Source organism: Heterocephalus glaber, unplaced genomic scaffold (assembly GCF_053883595.1).
Source record: "Heterocephalus glaber isolate CG9 unplaced genomic scaffold, H.glaber_assembly_v1.0 deba00001608, whole genome shotgun sequence".
Classification (NCBI taxonomy): domain Eukaryota; kingdom Metazoa; phylum Chordata; class Mammalia; order Rodentia; family Bathyergidae; genus Heterocephalus; species Heterocephalus glaber.
The window spans coordinates 25,906,683-25,920,849 of NW_028258379.1; positions in this window are offsets into that span (position 1 = coordinate 25,906,683).

The following is a 14,167-nucleotide window of genomic DNA, read 5'->3' on the forward strand; positions in this document are numbered from 1 at the left end:
CCCTTTGACCTGCTTCAGTTCATATCCACATGTCTACCGTAGACCCAAGCTGAATTGTGTCTTTGTGATGAATTCTGAGAGAGATGTGTTATTTTAACACTCCATTCACCTGAATACAAAAATGGTCTCATGAATTCCACTCAACTTCACTCCCTGTCTTCTTTTCATGACTTGTTTCTTGGTAAAGTGTTTCCCCCCTATGCTGAATGTCTGCTTTCTTAAACTAACATGCCTTATGCTTCAGTAAGTCTTAGACATTGGGTTGCTATACATGATTTCCAACACATTGACAGTTAAGCTGCTCAGCATAAGCAAACTCAAAGTAGATGAAGCAAAAGCAGGAGTCTGTAATTTTTGCTGAAAGGATTTAAATCAACTCATAAACAAGACTTTCAGAAATCACTGTCTTTGGTTGTTGGGACTATTAACAGATGTAATGTGACCTCAATAACTATCAATAAAAGTACTATTGCAAATATAAATGATAAATTTTACAAGAAAATATATCAAGATTTTAAAACTTAAATATACAGCTTCTAAATAAATATCTATCAGTGAAGCAACATACTTTTAGGAATGTATGGAATTGACAGATGGAATAAATCTACATAAATATAATCTAACACTGGTAACTCTTAATATTAGACCTTATTTATTTCAAAATACAGAATTCAAAGAATTACTATATGAAGTATCATATCATATTGTGTTTTTCCCCATATATTCTAGTGTTCTATTTGAATTACAGTGTTCTATTTGAAGTATTAAAAGTAAATCCATCAGCTTATCTTCTATATCTTTCCTAAATCTTAGTGGCATATGTACTAGCCTGCTGAAAAATTGTGGATATTGATGCAATATCTGCATATTTTTGTTAATGTTATCAATTAATTATATGGAAACAAAATAGGCAAGAAAGCTTCTAAAGTGAATACTAGTGAAGGGCTAAATGTATAAAATTAATCTATTTATCTATATAAATATATAACTGTAAATATAATCTTCTCCTATAATGATCTTAATTCCTCCAGGTGGGACTGTCTTCTGTCGTAAAAAATTCTATAGTTTCTGAATCTATTGTGTGTTCCTAAAATGAAATACTTCTCAAGGAAAAGAGTTATATGAAGAATTGGTGATGAAAGATGCATATTCTTTATCGAAAACACAATCAGAAAATAAGATCACTCTCAAACCGTACTTTTTGTAGCCTTGCCTAAATCTGAACCATTGATTTGAGAAATACTATGATGTATGTATTAAGTTTAAGAAAGAAATATGAAAACAAGACAGATTTTTTTTTTCAGTGAATATCGTCTGAATGGCCTTTGGTGATGTAGAGGAGAGTTTCAACCTGGGAATTATTTTTCTAGAATGGTTCCTGCCCATTTAACCTCTAATCTGACCTTAAATGCTGTGATTTTGTTCTGTCTCCACTTTAAGACCAATGTACAATATATACACATCAAACAAACTCCATGTGTATCTGTAATAATAATAGCTACCTTATTCCTTCTTAGCCATCCCAAAGTTTTCTGACAGTCACATCCAAAGCTAAAAACTTCTCAACTCCTTCCCTTATTCTGCAAAATCTCTAGGAATGCAGTCAATAATTTAAAGTAAAAGTTTAGGAAACATTTTGGATGATGAGAGATAGAGCACAAACAGCATACATTTTAAGGATAAATAGCAAATATTATTGCTCTTAGAAAACATTCATTTTGGAACACAGGAAATGTTTCAGGGTCATGTGCTTCCCTGACTCCAGGGGGCACCAGAACAGTCCTTCTCATTACACAGCATTTTTGTTTTGTTTTGTTTTGTTTTGTTTACCTAAATTCTTTTATTGGTACATTTTAGGTATACAACACATTTACATTTCTCATTGGGAACTTGTACCTTTACATGATGCATCTTGGTTCTTATTTTTTCCCCATTCCTAGCCCTCCCTTCACCCCCTCCACTCTTTTCTATTTACAAAGACATTTTTACACAGTGTTTTGATTCATTTTCTCTGTCAGATCTCAGCACACTTCTCTGAGAAAAATGCAGGAAGTCTACATTCCTATTATTGTAATATGTATGGAACCAACAAATAATGAATAGAAAACTCTTCAATCTTTTCATCAATATTATAAGAAGATATATTTCCTTTACCACCATTAGTTTTAATTATTTTATTTAGGAAATGAGGAATTCTCTTTCTTAAAAGGATACTGTTTTGTTTTGTTTTGTTTTGTTTTATCTGTGTAGTGTTCCCAGGCAACAAAGCCCAGATTGTAACCCTGTTGTAAATATCATGTAAGTTTCACTACTCAGCCTTAAATAGTGGGGGACACTGAAGTGATATGTAACATGGTTGGTACAGCCCACTATGACCAGGTAACCAACATGAAAACCAGAAGCAAAAGAAGCAAAAAAACAGTTACAAAAAAAATCAACAAATTCATTCTAATACATAAGGAAAAAAATTAAAATAAAGGTTCTCCTTATGCCTGAAGCATCCCTCTCATTTTGGAGAGTGGCAATCCCTTAATTTGTTAAATACAAACTTGACTTTAAAAAAAAAAAGATTTTTTCAAGGTGTTCAATGTTTCTTACGATTAGCTATTGAGTATATGTAAGTGGAATTCATAATAATACTTTTATGTGTTCTATGCCTTTTATTATGAGGTATTCAACAGGCTGTTATTTGTTCCTTGTTACAATCATTCAAATGGTTTGTGAAAGAGTGGTAACTTTCTAAGGATATACAATCTTGGGAACCTGCTTTAGTTAGGACACCAGCACTTTCTGGAGGCCAAAATGGAATTATATGAGTATATTAACACTATTGACTTATTTTTTGCACATAAACACAAGGATAAAATCATCTGCAGATTTAACTCAAGGAAACAATTTCTTCCTCAGGGCATTCTGGCATTTTGGCAGAGATCTTGAGTCACATTTTTGCTTGTCTTTTGGCTGTTTTCCCCAGGGCTCAGAACAGGGACTATCCATTAAGATCACATGCATGTAATCATGATCAATTTCCTGTAAGTGTAGAAGGACTGGGCACTCAAGGTGTTTGGCCTCCCATTTCTTATTCTCTTTCCATGAGCAGTGTTTTTCTATCTGTAATAGCAGCTGGAACCCAGCTATGTCATGGAGAGGAGAGGAGAGAAAATGAAACTTCTCTTATGTATAAGAGTATTCCCTGCTTGTCTGGTTTCTTTTTCTTTAAGTGAATTTGATGTAGCTTCAGGTTCTCTACTATATGCATGTGATGAAAGGTATGGGAACCCAGATTCGACTCAAAGCACATTTATTTGACACACAAACCTGAAGAAATGAGACTTTATTTCAAATGGCTATATCCAGTGCTTCGTATAGAACAAATCTGCCTTTGAAAGTCCCCAAAGAACCTATAACTGTGTGTTCTTGCTTAAAGTCTCAGCTATGACATGGCATTTTCATTTTTGTTGGAATTCAATATATTTTGGGCTAAAATGACATCTGGATCATTGGTAAGTTCTATACCAAATAACTAAAAGATAACAGAAAGGGTTTTCTTTTATGCCATATCCTCTATATGTATCTGTTCATATAGGTATATGGTGATTTAGATATTATATACCCAAGAAAATAAAGATCTTGGTATTCAAAAAATGTTTTCCAAAAAGTCAGGTATTTGAATATCTCAATATTTTTTCAGTTCCTTTTAGAAATAGTTTCCTAAACCTACACTTTTCTTATTATGCTCTTAGCTTATCATCAAGAATGGAGATTTTAAAACTTGTCACATAAAAACTATTCTGGATCTTCTGTAAAACGACTCCTCCAGAATGTTTCATTATGTCTTTTAATTCATCTCTCATGCAGATCTGTACAACTGCAGCACTAGGGAAAATGTCTTTCCTTATATGGTTGTTGCTATACAAAGAGAATCCATAGGACCATTTCCCTCTTGCCTGGTAGATTATTCACTGCTACATTTCAGTTTCACCTACAGTTAGCAGCTTTAGCTGAGGCTTTCTGTTAAAATATCTCACCTCATCTTTAGTAACTAATGATAATTATTTTTACTATAAGCTTATGTTCATGGCAAAGGGTGTGATGATTTGTAAGGAGCTATCTTCTTGGGTTTGCTGGAAATTGTCAAAATTCAGTAAGTTGTGTCTTGCACCACCTACTTCCTAGGTAGAAACTGAAGAGCAAGGAAACTTGGTGCAAGCAATGTAAAATCCCAGCTAAAGCCTGGATGGTCGACAGGCTCAGGCAATCAGTTCAGTTGCTATTAATTTTTCATTTACGCACAACACCATAGTTGCCTACGGAAGGCTCCAAGGCAATGGGCTTTGGGGAATTGAGTCACTTGCGGTAGACTTTCTCTTGGCTAGATTTTCATGGCACCATCTGGACATCTGTCTTCATCTCCACACAGTTTCCTGCCCAAAGCTTCCCACCACACTCTAGTTCCCTGACCCTTCCAAGTTTCTTTGGCTTAATGCGCACATCTTGACATGCGTCCAAAGCAAAAGCCCAAGACTTGCCTTCTCTTAATTGGAAGTGCCCCATTTTTCTTGAACAAGAAACATTTACATTTCCTGTTAAAGAGTTGGGGATGTCGTTCAGTTGGAGAGAGTTCAGTTTACAAGATCCTGGGTTCACTTCCAGTAAAACAAAATAAATTAATAAAGAAGTAAATAAATAAATAAATAAATTCTCCAATAAAACAGGACCACAGATTTAGCAACAGAACTGTTGCATCTCACCCTTGAATTTAGAGAATGCTCAGCCTTCATAACCTGATGAAATAACATTCATCTCTGAAAGAATTTGTCATCTATTCAAAATGGAAAAAAAAAGAAGTGTCTCTCTGCTTTAAAATGGCTTATATCAATTCTTATAATGGAGTAAATAAGTTGAAATTTTATATACAAATAGTGTGAAATTCTTCTGATTTTAAAAATTATCAGTTTATTACACCTCATAATTTGATTTCCTTACATTGCCTACATCCTCATAAAAATAATGTGATTACTGTCCTCAAATTAGAGAAACAGACATAAAAATAAATAGTAAGCTGCATAGGATTATGGGTAGAAATGGTGATACTGGGTATCATGGTATTTTTTTTTTTTAATATACACATAAACCATACAGTAGCCTTCTCCAGTCTATCACTAGTTTTAGTAGAAACTTGCTGTGCTTTTCTTTGTTCCATTTTTATGGCAATTCTTATACATTCATTATTTTGGAACAAGATAGATTAAAATCCAAAGAATATTGATAATATTTTAATAAAACAATAAACATTCTATTAACCTTTTTAATCAACTAAACTTTAAGGTGACGATAGATGATGCACTGTTGGGAGGGCTATGAATGCCTTTCAGTATGTACCGTGACTGCAATTTGTCCCTTGGCAATGTTTTCCAAAACTCCATAATTCACTAATATTTATAAAGCGGTAAATCTACCCTATGGCTAACTCTGATCTGAATTCTAGCACTGTGTGAGGATTTTGCTCATTTGTTTTAATGGGATGGACTTTTAGCCCCCATCATTTATTTAAAGAGACTTAGGAGAGACTCAAATTAAGTAAATGACTGGAAATGTCAAGTAATTAAACATCTGGTTTTTAATATAAAACAAATCGCTTCATGCCTGTGGTCTCTGTCACTTGATCCCTCCCTGTGCTTCACATTTAAGCTGCTTCTGGCTCCATTTAACCTCTTAGACAAGCCAGATGTAACTCCATTCTTCTCATAGTAGCCCTTGGACATTCTTGTCCCCAAGGCCTTCTCTGAGGATTGATAAGTCTGTTGCTCAGTCATGAATTTAGAGCCTAATTTCTCTCTTCATCTACTTAGGCTAAAATAGAGCTGAAGGAAGCAATACTAACATGTGTTCAACTTTGACTGAATCTCTTTCACACTCTTAGTCAGTGAACATGAGGAGCCCCCAACCCAAACCAAAGCTAGATCTTTCTCCCAGCAAGGATACTGCCTCATTAGATTTTTGTAATGGGTTATTTAGAGCTTTTGTTCATTCTTTCTTTAAATTTCTATGATAAATATTTCAAAGGTTCCAATCATCATTGAAATTAAAATGTTTTCTTACTTGTGGTCAATGGAAATGAAGATCGGATTTTGGGTGCTTTACACTGTCTAATATGCAATGCAAGGCAGTAGGGAAAATTTCCTCAGTTCTGCTCACCCTAATATCACCATGGCGGTGAGGTTAATTTTGGTTCTAATAGTGAATGTCTATTGTTTTTGTCTCCACAAAATCAATTTGTGGTCTCTCCCTGATTCTCCTTTGGAGACTATGCCTGCTTCAGCTGTCTGTGAACTCGGTTGTAGCCATCTAAAAATTTTTTTCATGGCTAAACTGAGCCAGTTAGCTTATTTCACCCCAAAGCAAAGAGTTTAGGTGTGAGCAAGTAATGGACTCTTGCTATTTCCCTAAGATCAAATACGGCAATTTTACTGGAAAAGAAGAAACTTCTGCTACTGAATTTTCTGAAAGAATAAAATATAAGCATTAAGTTTATACTAGTTTTCTATTACTTGCAAAAAAGGCAAATAAATTGCTTTTATATATTAAATTTATATATGAAATTTGAAAAAGAAAAAGAAAACTGATCAAGATAATACAAAAAGAGAAGTATAGTATCTCACCATCAGTAAAACTTATCTTTATGATTTTTAATTCCTTCTTATTTTATTTCAACCAAATTGATTTGCATTCAGGATTTTTGTTATTTTGGCTTGGTTTGGTTTGTAACAAGTAGAAAATGCTAGACTAATCAATCTCTACTTTGAAAGCCCAGCAAATTTTACCTAAGAAATAAGTTCCATTTGGGCAATAATATAAACTACATTTTCTAAGCTCTTAAATTTAACCTCAATTTGCTTTATATTTACAAATTATTTTTATTAGTACATGTTTGTAGTACATGTTTACATGCCTTATGGAGAATTGATACATGTACATAATACATCTACTTTTTTTTATCCCCCTTCCTTCCCCACTCCATGCATCTCTTGATTCACTTTTTCAAATGTTTGCATTCCTTTGGACAACTGGTACATGTACATAACACATCTTAATTTCCTTTCTTACCCCCTTTCTTTCCTCCCGCTATCTCTTGGGCTCCATCCCCTTTGAGAAAGATCTACATCTTGGCTTTATTTTCAAACCAAATAGAAGGGCAAAAATTAATTACATTTTTTTAAAAATTTAACATCCCTTGACACTTTGGTTTCTCTGTTGTGAAGAATGGCTGGTTAAATTTTTTCTCTCACCAAATAAACCCATAATATTCTCTACCTGCAGTGCTCACATGCATTTATCTATTTACTTCATGAAAAGACTGCAGTTGTGTCACATGTTAGATTGCCACATAAAACACAGACGTGAGACACACTGAAAAGAGCTATTCATTCATTGTTTATGTGAAATTCAAATTTACTTGGATGTCCTCTATTCCAACTTGTTTAATCTGACAGCTCTACTCATTATCCTCATAAAATTGTATCAGAGAGCTGTCATTTACTCTGGCTTCATTTGAATTAAATGTTAAACATCCCTTAACTACAGACATGTTCCACTATTATCCATACTAGCAAAGGTTTATCTGACTATTGCTTTTATTTCTATTTACTGTGTTTTAATCAAGTTTTAACTATGGAGCATTCAATAAAATATGAAAGGGCTGGATGAAATAAAAAATGTAAGTTTCTTTAGCATTCAGAGAATATTTAGTTTGGAGAAAAAAATTAAGAGCTAATGATAAGGAGAGTTTAATACAATAACCAAAGCAGCCTTAAATAGAAGTGTCAAATATGATCCCTTGTTATTCCAGAATGTGCAGCTTGAATCATAGAACAATTACCAAGTAACACATTATATTTCAAAGAAAAGAAGTGTTAGAATCAGCATCTACAATGGAATCTAGACATTCCTGCTTATGGATGCAGCTGGTATTTGAGGAAACAGTCTGTCTGCTAAGAAGATTATAAAAGACATCTTTACCATGTTGTCTTCTGTTAGAAGATCATGGAAAAGAATTTTGGGAGGTGTATTGACCTGAAGGAAAAAGAGAAATTGTGAAAAGTTTGGGGCACATGGTAGGTGAGAATGGTTCCCACAGAAAGATTTGTTTATGAGTTTAGAACAAAAAACTGATGAAGACCAATGCTTCACAGCAGGGTAACCAGAGAATTTTAAGGCAGAAGTAGACTAATCTTCAATTTTAAATTGTTTCCTGCTCTTTCTGGGAATGTGAGTGCCCTCTATTATCTCAACATTGTCTCCAAATGAGGTGTGTGATGAGTCTTGTGTGAGTGTACTGTGAGCTATTAGGGAGAGAAGCTGTGGCCACCCGGGTGTGAAACTGAGGGAAGGGAAGCAATGATCGGACTTAAGAAAATAAGAGGGCATAAAGAAGCTTCCAGAGAAGGGAGAAAAAGCAGGAATGAGGGAGAACAAGGCTAGGTTTCATGTTGAGTCTCTGAAATTTAAGATGCAATGTTAGGCACTAGGGGAGAAAGTGCCTGAAACTTTTTTTTTTAATTAAACAAAAAGTTTATCTCATAGGGGATGAATAGTCTTGGTGATGTTTTAGTGACATGAGGATAAGCTTTATATTTTTAGAACTTTCAAAAAATAAGGTATGTCACATTCTATCACAGTGGAACCTCTGAAATTATTTACTCCACCTACCTGGCAAGGGTATTATAGAAGGTCTCCTTGGATTGGGTGAGTGAATAGATAAAGGATATCTTCCATCTTTTACATGCCATAGTTTTTCAACAAATCTAGTACAATTTTGTACAAAACTACACTGACATCATTTAGTACACTGTGTTTAAATTTCTAGGGCATCCTCATATGAATTTTTAGTTTTTAAAGAAAATACATAATTTATTATATGTGTTGGTATCATCTATAATGCACTATTAAAAACCATGTAGGAAAATGAAAAGGAGGAATTTAACAATTAAATATGTACTACAGACAATTCTTCTGACAACAAGTTAGGAAACTAAGAATCAAAACAACATAAATCAAAGAGAAAAAACTGTGTTCAATTTCCAGTTTAAGATAGTATACAAGATCAACAAATTCTTTAAATACGCTAATATGTTCTTAGACTACAGTAAAGAATTATGAAGAAAGATAGGTTATTCATAATTCATCATTCAAAAGATAAAATTCTACATCTTAAATATATTCTCTTTATATTTATTAGTACATATTTTCAGTACATGCAGTTTACAGTCATTTTGGGGACTGGGTACATGTACATAATACAGCTTAATTCTTTTTCCAAATTTCCTTCCCTCCCAACTCCTTCCTTCCTCCTCTAAATCCCATCCCTCATTTTCATTCTTCTTGATATTATTAATCTTATTTCATGTCTATGAAGCATAATGTTTGCATTCATTGAGGTTATTAGGTTCTTTCATGCCACATTTTTAATCCACTTATTTCCCTTTCCCCTCCCCCTCTACTTTTGCCCTTGTTTTTCAGGATCCCTTGTCATTTTCAAGAGATCCACCCCCCTTTCCTCTCTTCAAACTTTATCCTGATCTTTGTTTGTATTTATCTTTACTCAAATGAGAGATACTATGTGGTGGTTAAGCTTGCATATCTTATTTGTTTTAATCAATATTGTATTTTCAAGTTGCATCCATTTGCTGCAAAAGTCTTGTATTTCTCCTTGTTTATAGCCCAGTAGTATCCCATTATGTTTAAATGCCACATTTTTATCCAGTTATCTGTTGATGATTATAGAAGCTCCTGCCAGGATTTAGCTATATGAATTATGGTGCTATAATCATTGGTATGTATGTATTCCTGTAGCACGATCTCTTTGGAGTTAAAGATCAGTAGAAGGGGTATAGCTGGGGCATGTAGAATTGTGCTGCTATAAACATTGGTATTCATGTATCACTGTAGCAGCATCATTTTCACTCTTTGGGGAAGATAAGAAGAAATGGTACAGCTGAGGCATGGGGAATTGCTGATTTTAGTTCTTTGGGGAATCTCCATACTGATTTTCATAATGGTTGTATTAGTTTGGATAGCCATCAGCAATGCAGGATGTTTCCTTTTTTCAGTGCAGCCATGCGAGCATTTATTATTTTTTTTACTTTTTGATGATTGCCATTCTTTCCAGTATGAGATGGAATTGTAGCACTGTTTTAATATGCAATTTTCTAATGGCCAGAGATGTTAAACATTTTTTCACATATTTGTTGGCCATTTGTATTTCTTCCTCTGAGAAGTGTCTGTTAATTTCACTTGCCTATTTCTTGATTGACTCTTTCATTTTAGGTGGTCTAATTTTTTTGAGTTCTTTATACATTCTAGATATTAGTTCTCTGTCTGAGGATAGGTAGCAAAACATTGTTTCCTACTCTGTAGGTTGCCTCTTCACTTTAATAGTGGATTTCTTTGTTGTGCTGAAGGTTTTTAATTTGATGTAATGGCATTTCTTTAGTCTTGCTGTTATTTCTTATGCCATTGCAGTTCTGTTTAGAAAATACCTACACCTAGGACTTAGGACACTTAGGACACTTTATCTTCCTGTAGGTTCAATGTTTCTGTTTTAATGTTTAGATCATTGATCCATTTTGATTTTAGTTTAGTTCATGGTGAGAGATATGGTTCTATTTGAATCTTCTCCGAACAGATACCCAGTTTTCCCAGCACCATTTGTTGAATGGCCCATCATTCCTCCAATATATGCTTTTGGCCCCTTTTTCATTCTGTTCCATTGTGGTATGTGTCTGGTTTTGTTTCAGTTTCAGATGTTTCATCCATGGTCATCTGGTTCCAACACAGAAACATCCTAATAGAGGCAAAGCTGCTCACTTCATGGCGGCCAAAAGACAAATAAATTGGAAAGCATCTCAGAGCAAGGGGATAGGTATCTGTCTCCACAATGATATGTCCATACCCTACTTCCTCCAAATAGGTTGCTCTCCCTTCCAAGGAACACATTTAGCTATGTTCATTTGGATAGTGCCCTCCCAAACATCTCTCCAGGATTATATCAATCCAGTCAATGTTAGCCGGCACAATATGTGAAAAATTTTTGAAAAAATATTATGCAAATACAATAATAAGAAAACGCTTGCAGGAGATAATTACTAAAAAGGGGGAATTAAGAATGTGAAATATAGTTGTAAAATCAATTGATGTATTAATTGTAGAATATAAACAACTAAAGAATATACTTTTTAGCAATAAATGTTCTAATGAGGAAAGAATGATAGACTCAAGAAATTTAAAGGAAAAGGAGAAAATCAAACATATCTGTTGGAGTCCTTGGAAGAGAAAAAGAAAACTATAAAAGTAGAATATTTAAAGAAATAGGTTTGGGGATACAGCTCAGCAGCACCGTGCCTGCCTGACAAGCGTGAGTCCCTGAGTTCAATTTCTAGCATCAAAAAAGAAAAAAAAATAAAGAATATTTAAGGAAATAATGAATGTAAATTTCTAAGAGTTTGTACAAAACATGATCTCACAAAAATAGGAAGCATAAAATACACAAAGTAGGATTTTTGATAAATCTGTATCATGATAAGAAGAACAATAAAGACAAAGAGAAAGATTTGAAAGCTGCTAGAAAGAATAAAAAAGATTGCAGTAGACACCTATATCACAGGATAACATTTAAAATAGATGAGAAAATTTAGTAGTTCATGTAAAATTCTGTGTGCTATGAATTTACAATAGTGCAAAAACACAATTACTCCAGGGAAAATCCCCCGGAAAACCCCTCCAAATAAACTTGCAGACTAAAACATTCTAAGCTCAAAAACCAAAAAAAATGATGCTGACCAAGTAAGAATGTAAATTCAGACAAGCATATTATAAGATTTTGACACTGAGTTTAATTTTGAAAACCACTAAATATGACAACAACATAATATTTGAGAGAAAAATTTAAGAGTTAAATTCCTTATTTTAATGAAGAGAGCTAGACAATCAATGACCAATTTTGTGTTATTTCAATAAAGTTGATGATATTACATTTATAACAGTTTAATTGGAAAATTAGTATAAAATACAAAAGTACTACAATAACAAATGGAATAAAGTGAATGTAAAATGAAAAAAGTACCAAGAACAAACCTGCCTATCCAAAAAGAAACGAAGTAATTGGAGATGAAAAACTAAATAAAAATAAATAAAATGTGTAAATGTTACGGAAAAATGAAAAGTCAGAAGGTAGTGGATTATTCACTGTAACTTTAATTTGGAGTTAATGGAGCTTTCTAAAGATGTCAATTAAGGTGAAACAAAAATATAGTTAAATATTCTTCACAGACTCTCTAATAAAAATATAAGTCCTGGGGTTGAGAAAAGATTTATCAGATAATAGCTATCAAATTAAGCTTGGAAAACAATGTTAATATGTGGGAAATTTTACTTTTTTAATAGTAATAGAGATAACAATGAGAAAATGGTTCAATGCTTAATTATGGTTTAATAGAGAGATCAGATTTGAGAATGTATGTACCTGATGAGATTGTTTCACATAGACAAACCCAAAAGTTGTTTGAACTATAAAAAATATTAGACAAATGAACCTGAAAGTAGAAAAAAATCAAGATACCTCAGCTATGATATGGTAACAAAACACTTAGCAAAAGTACAAAACAAAAAATAACAAAATGAATCTTTTAATCAAATCAACACACAATAAGTTCTGCAAGCAAAAATTCCAAGCACACATTTTCCTCTGTATTCTAGAGACATGTACAAAAATTGATCCCAAACTTTGGCATAAAGCAAATGTTAACTTATTTCAAATAACAGGTATTATTCAGAAAGTCGTTCCATTTAAAGTTCATCATTCCATCTATCTCACATGGAAAGGGATCAGCCTAGAATAGTTACAAAAGGGATATGCATTTCCTGCCACTGAAAATGTTAAAAGAGACACTTTTGAAATGGAAAAAGAAATGAGAACTTACTGTCAAAAAGGCTAGAAATAAGATAATGCATATAGCAGCCTTAGAAGAATGCTTGGTGCACAGTAAACACTCAAGCAGCCTCACCTGTTCTTATGTGTACCCAAACTGACACTCTCGGAGGGCACTCGTAGTTTTCGACATCCCCAGACTCTTCTTTATTTTTTTTTCTCAGAAGCAGCTCAAGAAAATAACATTGTGCCCAGCACATTTTGGACAATGCTGTTTGTACAGCCATCTTCCTCAATCTGTGGCTTACTATTCATTAAATAAAATTTAGCACATGCTTGTTTTCTCAACACACATTTATTGTATGTACTTCTATTGTGCAGCAGGTATTTGCAAATCCTCATTGGCAGATGTGAGAGAAGTCAGGGACATTTTAGAGGTTATCAGTGCTAAAGAGTAATTATTATCAGTTATTTCACTTAGACAAATGTCAGAGATTACTGAGGATGGCTCTTAATTTAGAAATTCAAAGGATTTATTTTTCCTTCTTGGGAATTCTACCTACCCAGAAAATTATAGACTTTGTTTTTTCCTTTTATTCCCCATTGTGTATTTTGCTTAGGCACCTTTCTTATGCCTTAACAATATTTTTGTATCTTTACTATAGCATTTTGGTCAAGATTATACTTAAAATTTGAATATGAGCCAGATATAGTGGTCCATATCTGTAATTCTAGCATTGTGGGAAACTGAGGTAAGAGAATTCCATGTTGTCAGCCCAGTTTAGGCAACTTAGTGACGTAGCAAATCTCAAAATTATAAATAACAAGAAGATAAGTGCACAGTTCTGCCCCAATGAGTGTAAGTTTCTTGGGATAAATATTACGAAAGAAGCCAGTACAATAATGTCAAGCCTACCATAATATTAGAAAACATAACATTACATAATAAGTAACAGTAGCAACAACTCTATATAACTTTGTATCTAATTTATGTAATCTACATGTTTTAGTTACTTTTCTTGTTGCTGAGACAAAACACCCAATGCCCAGAGTCAAAGGAGAAAAGGTTTATTTGGCTCACAATTCGTAAAGGTTACAGTTCATAGTTGGCTGGCTCCAAGGCAGAGTGGCAGGACAGAGGGATATCACAGTAGAGAAGCAGTTCACGGAAGAAAGCAAGGCAACAAGCAGCAAGGGAAAAGTGGCAAATGACAAGCAATGACAACAGCAGTCCTCTTTCTG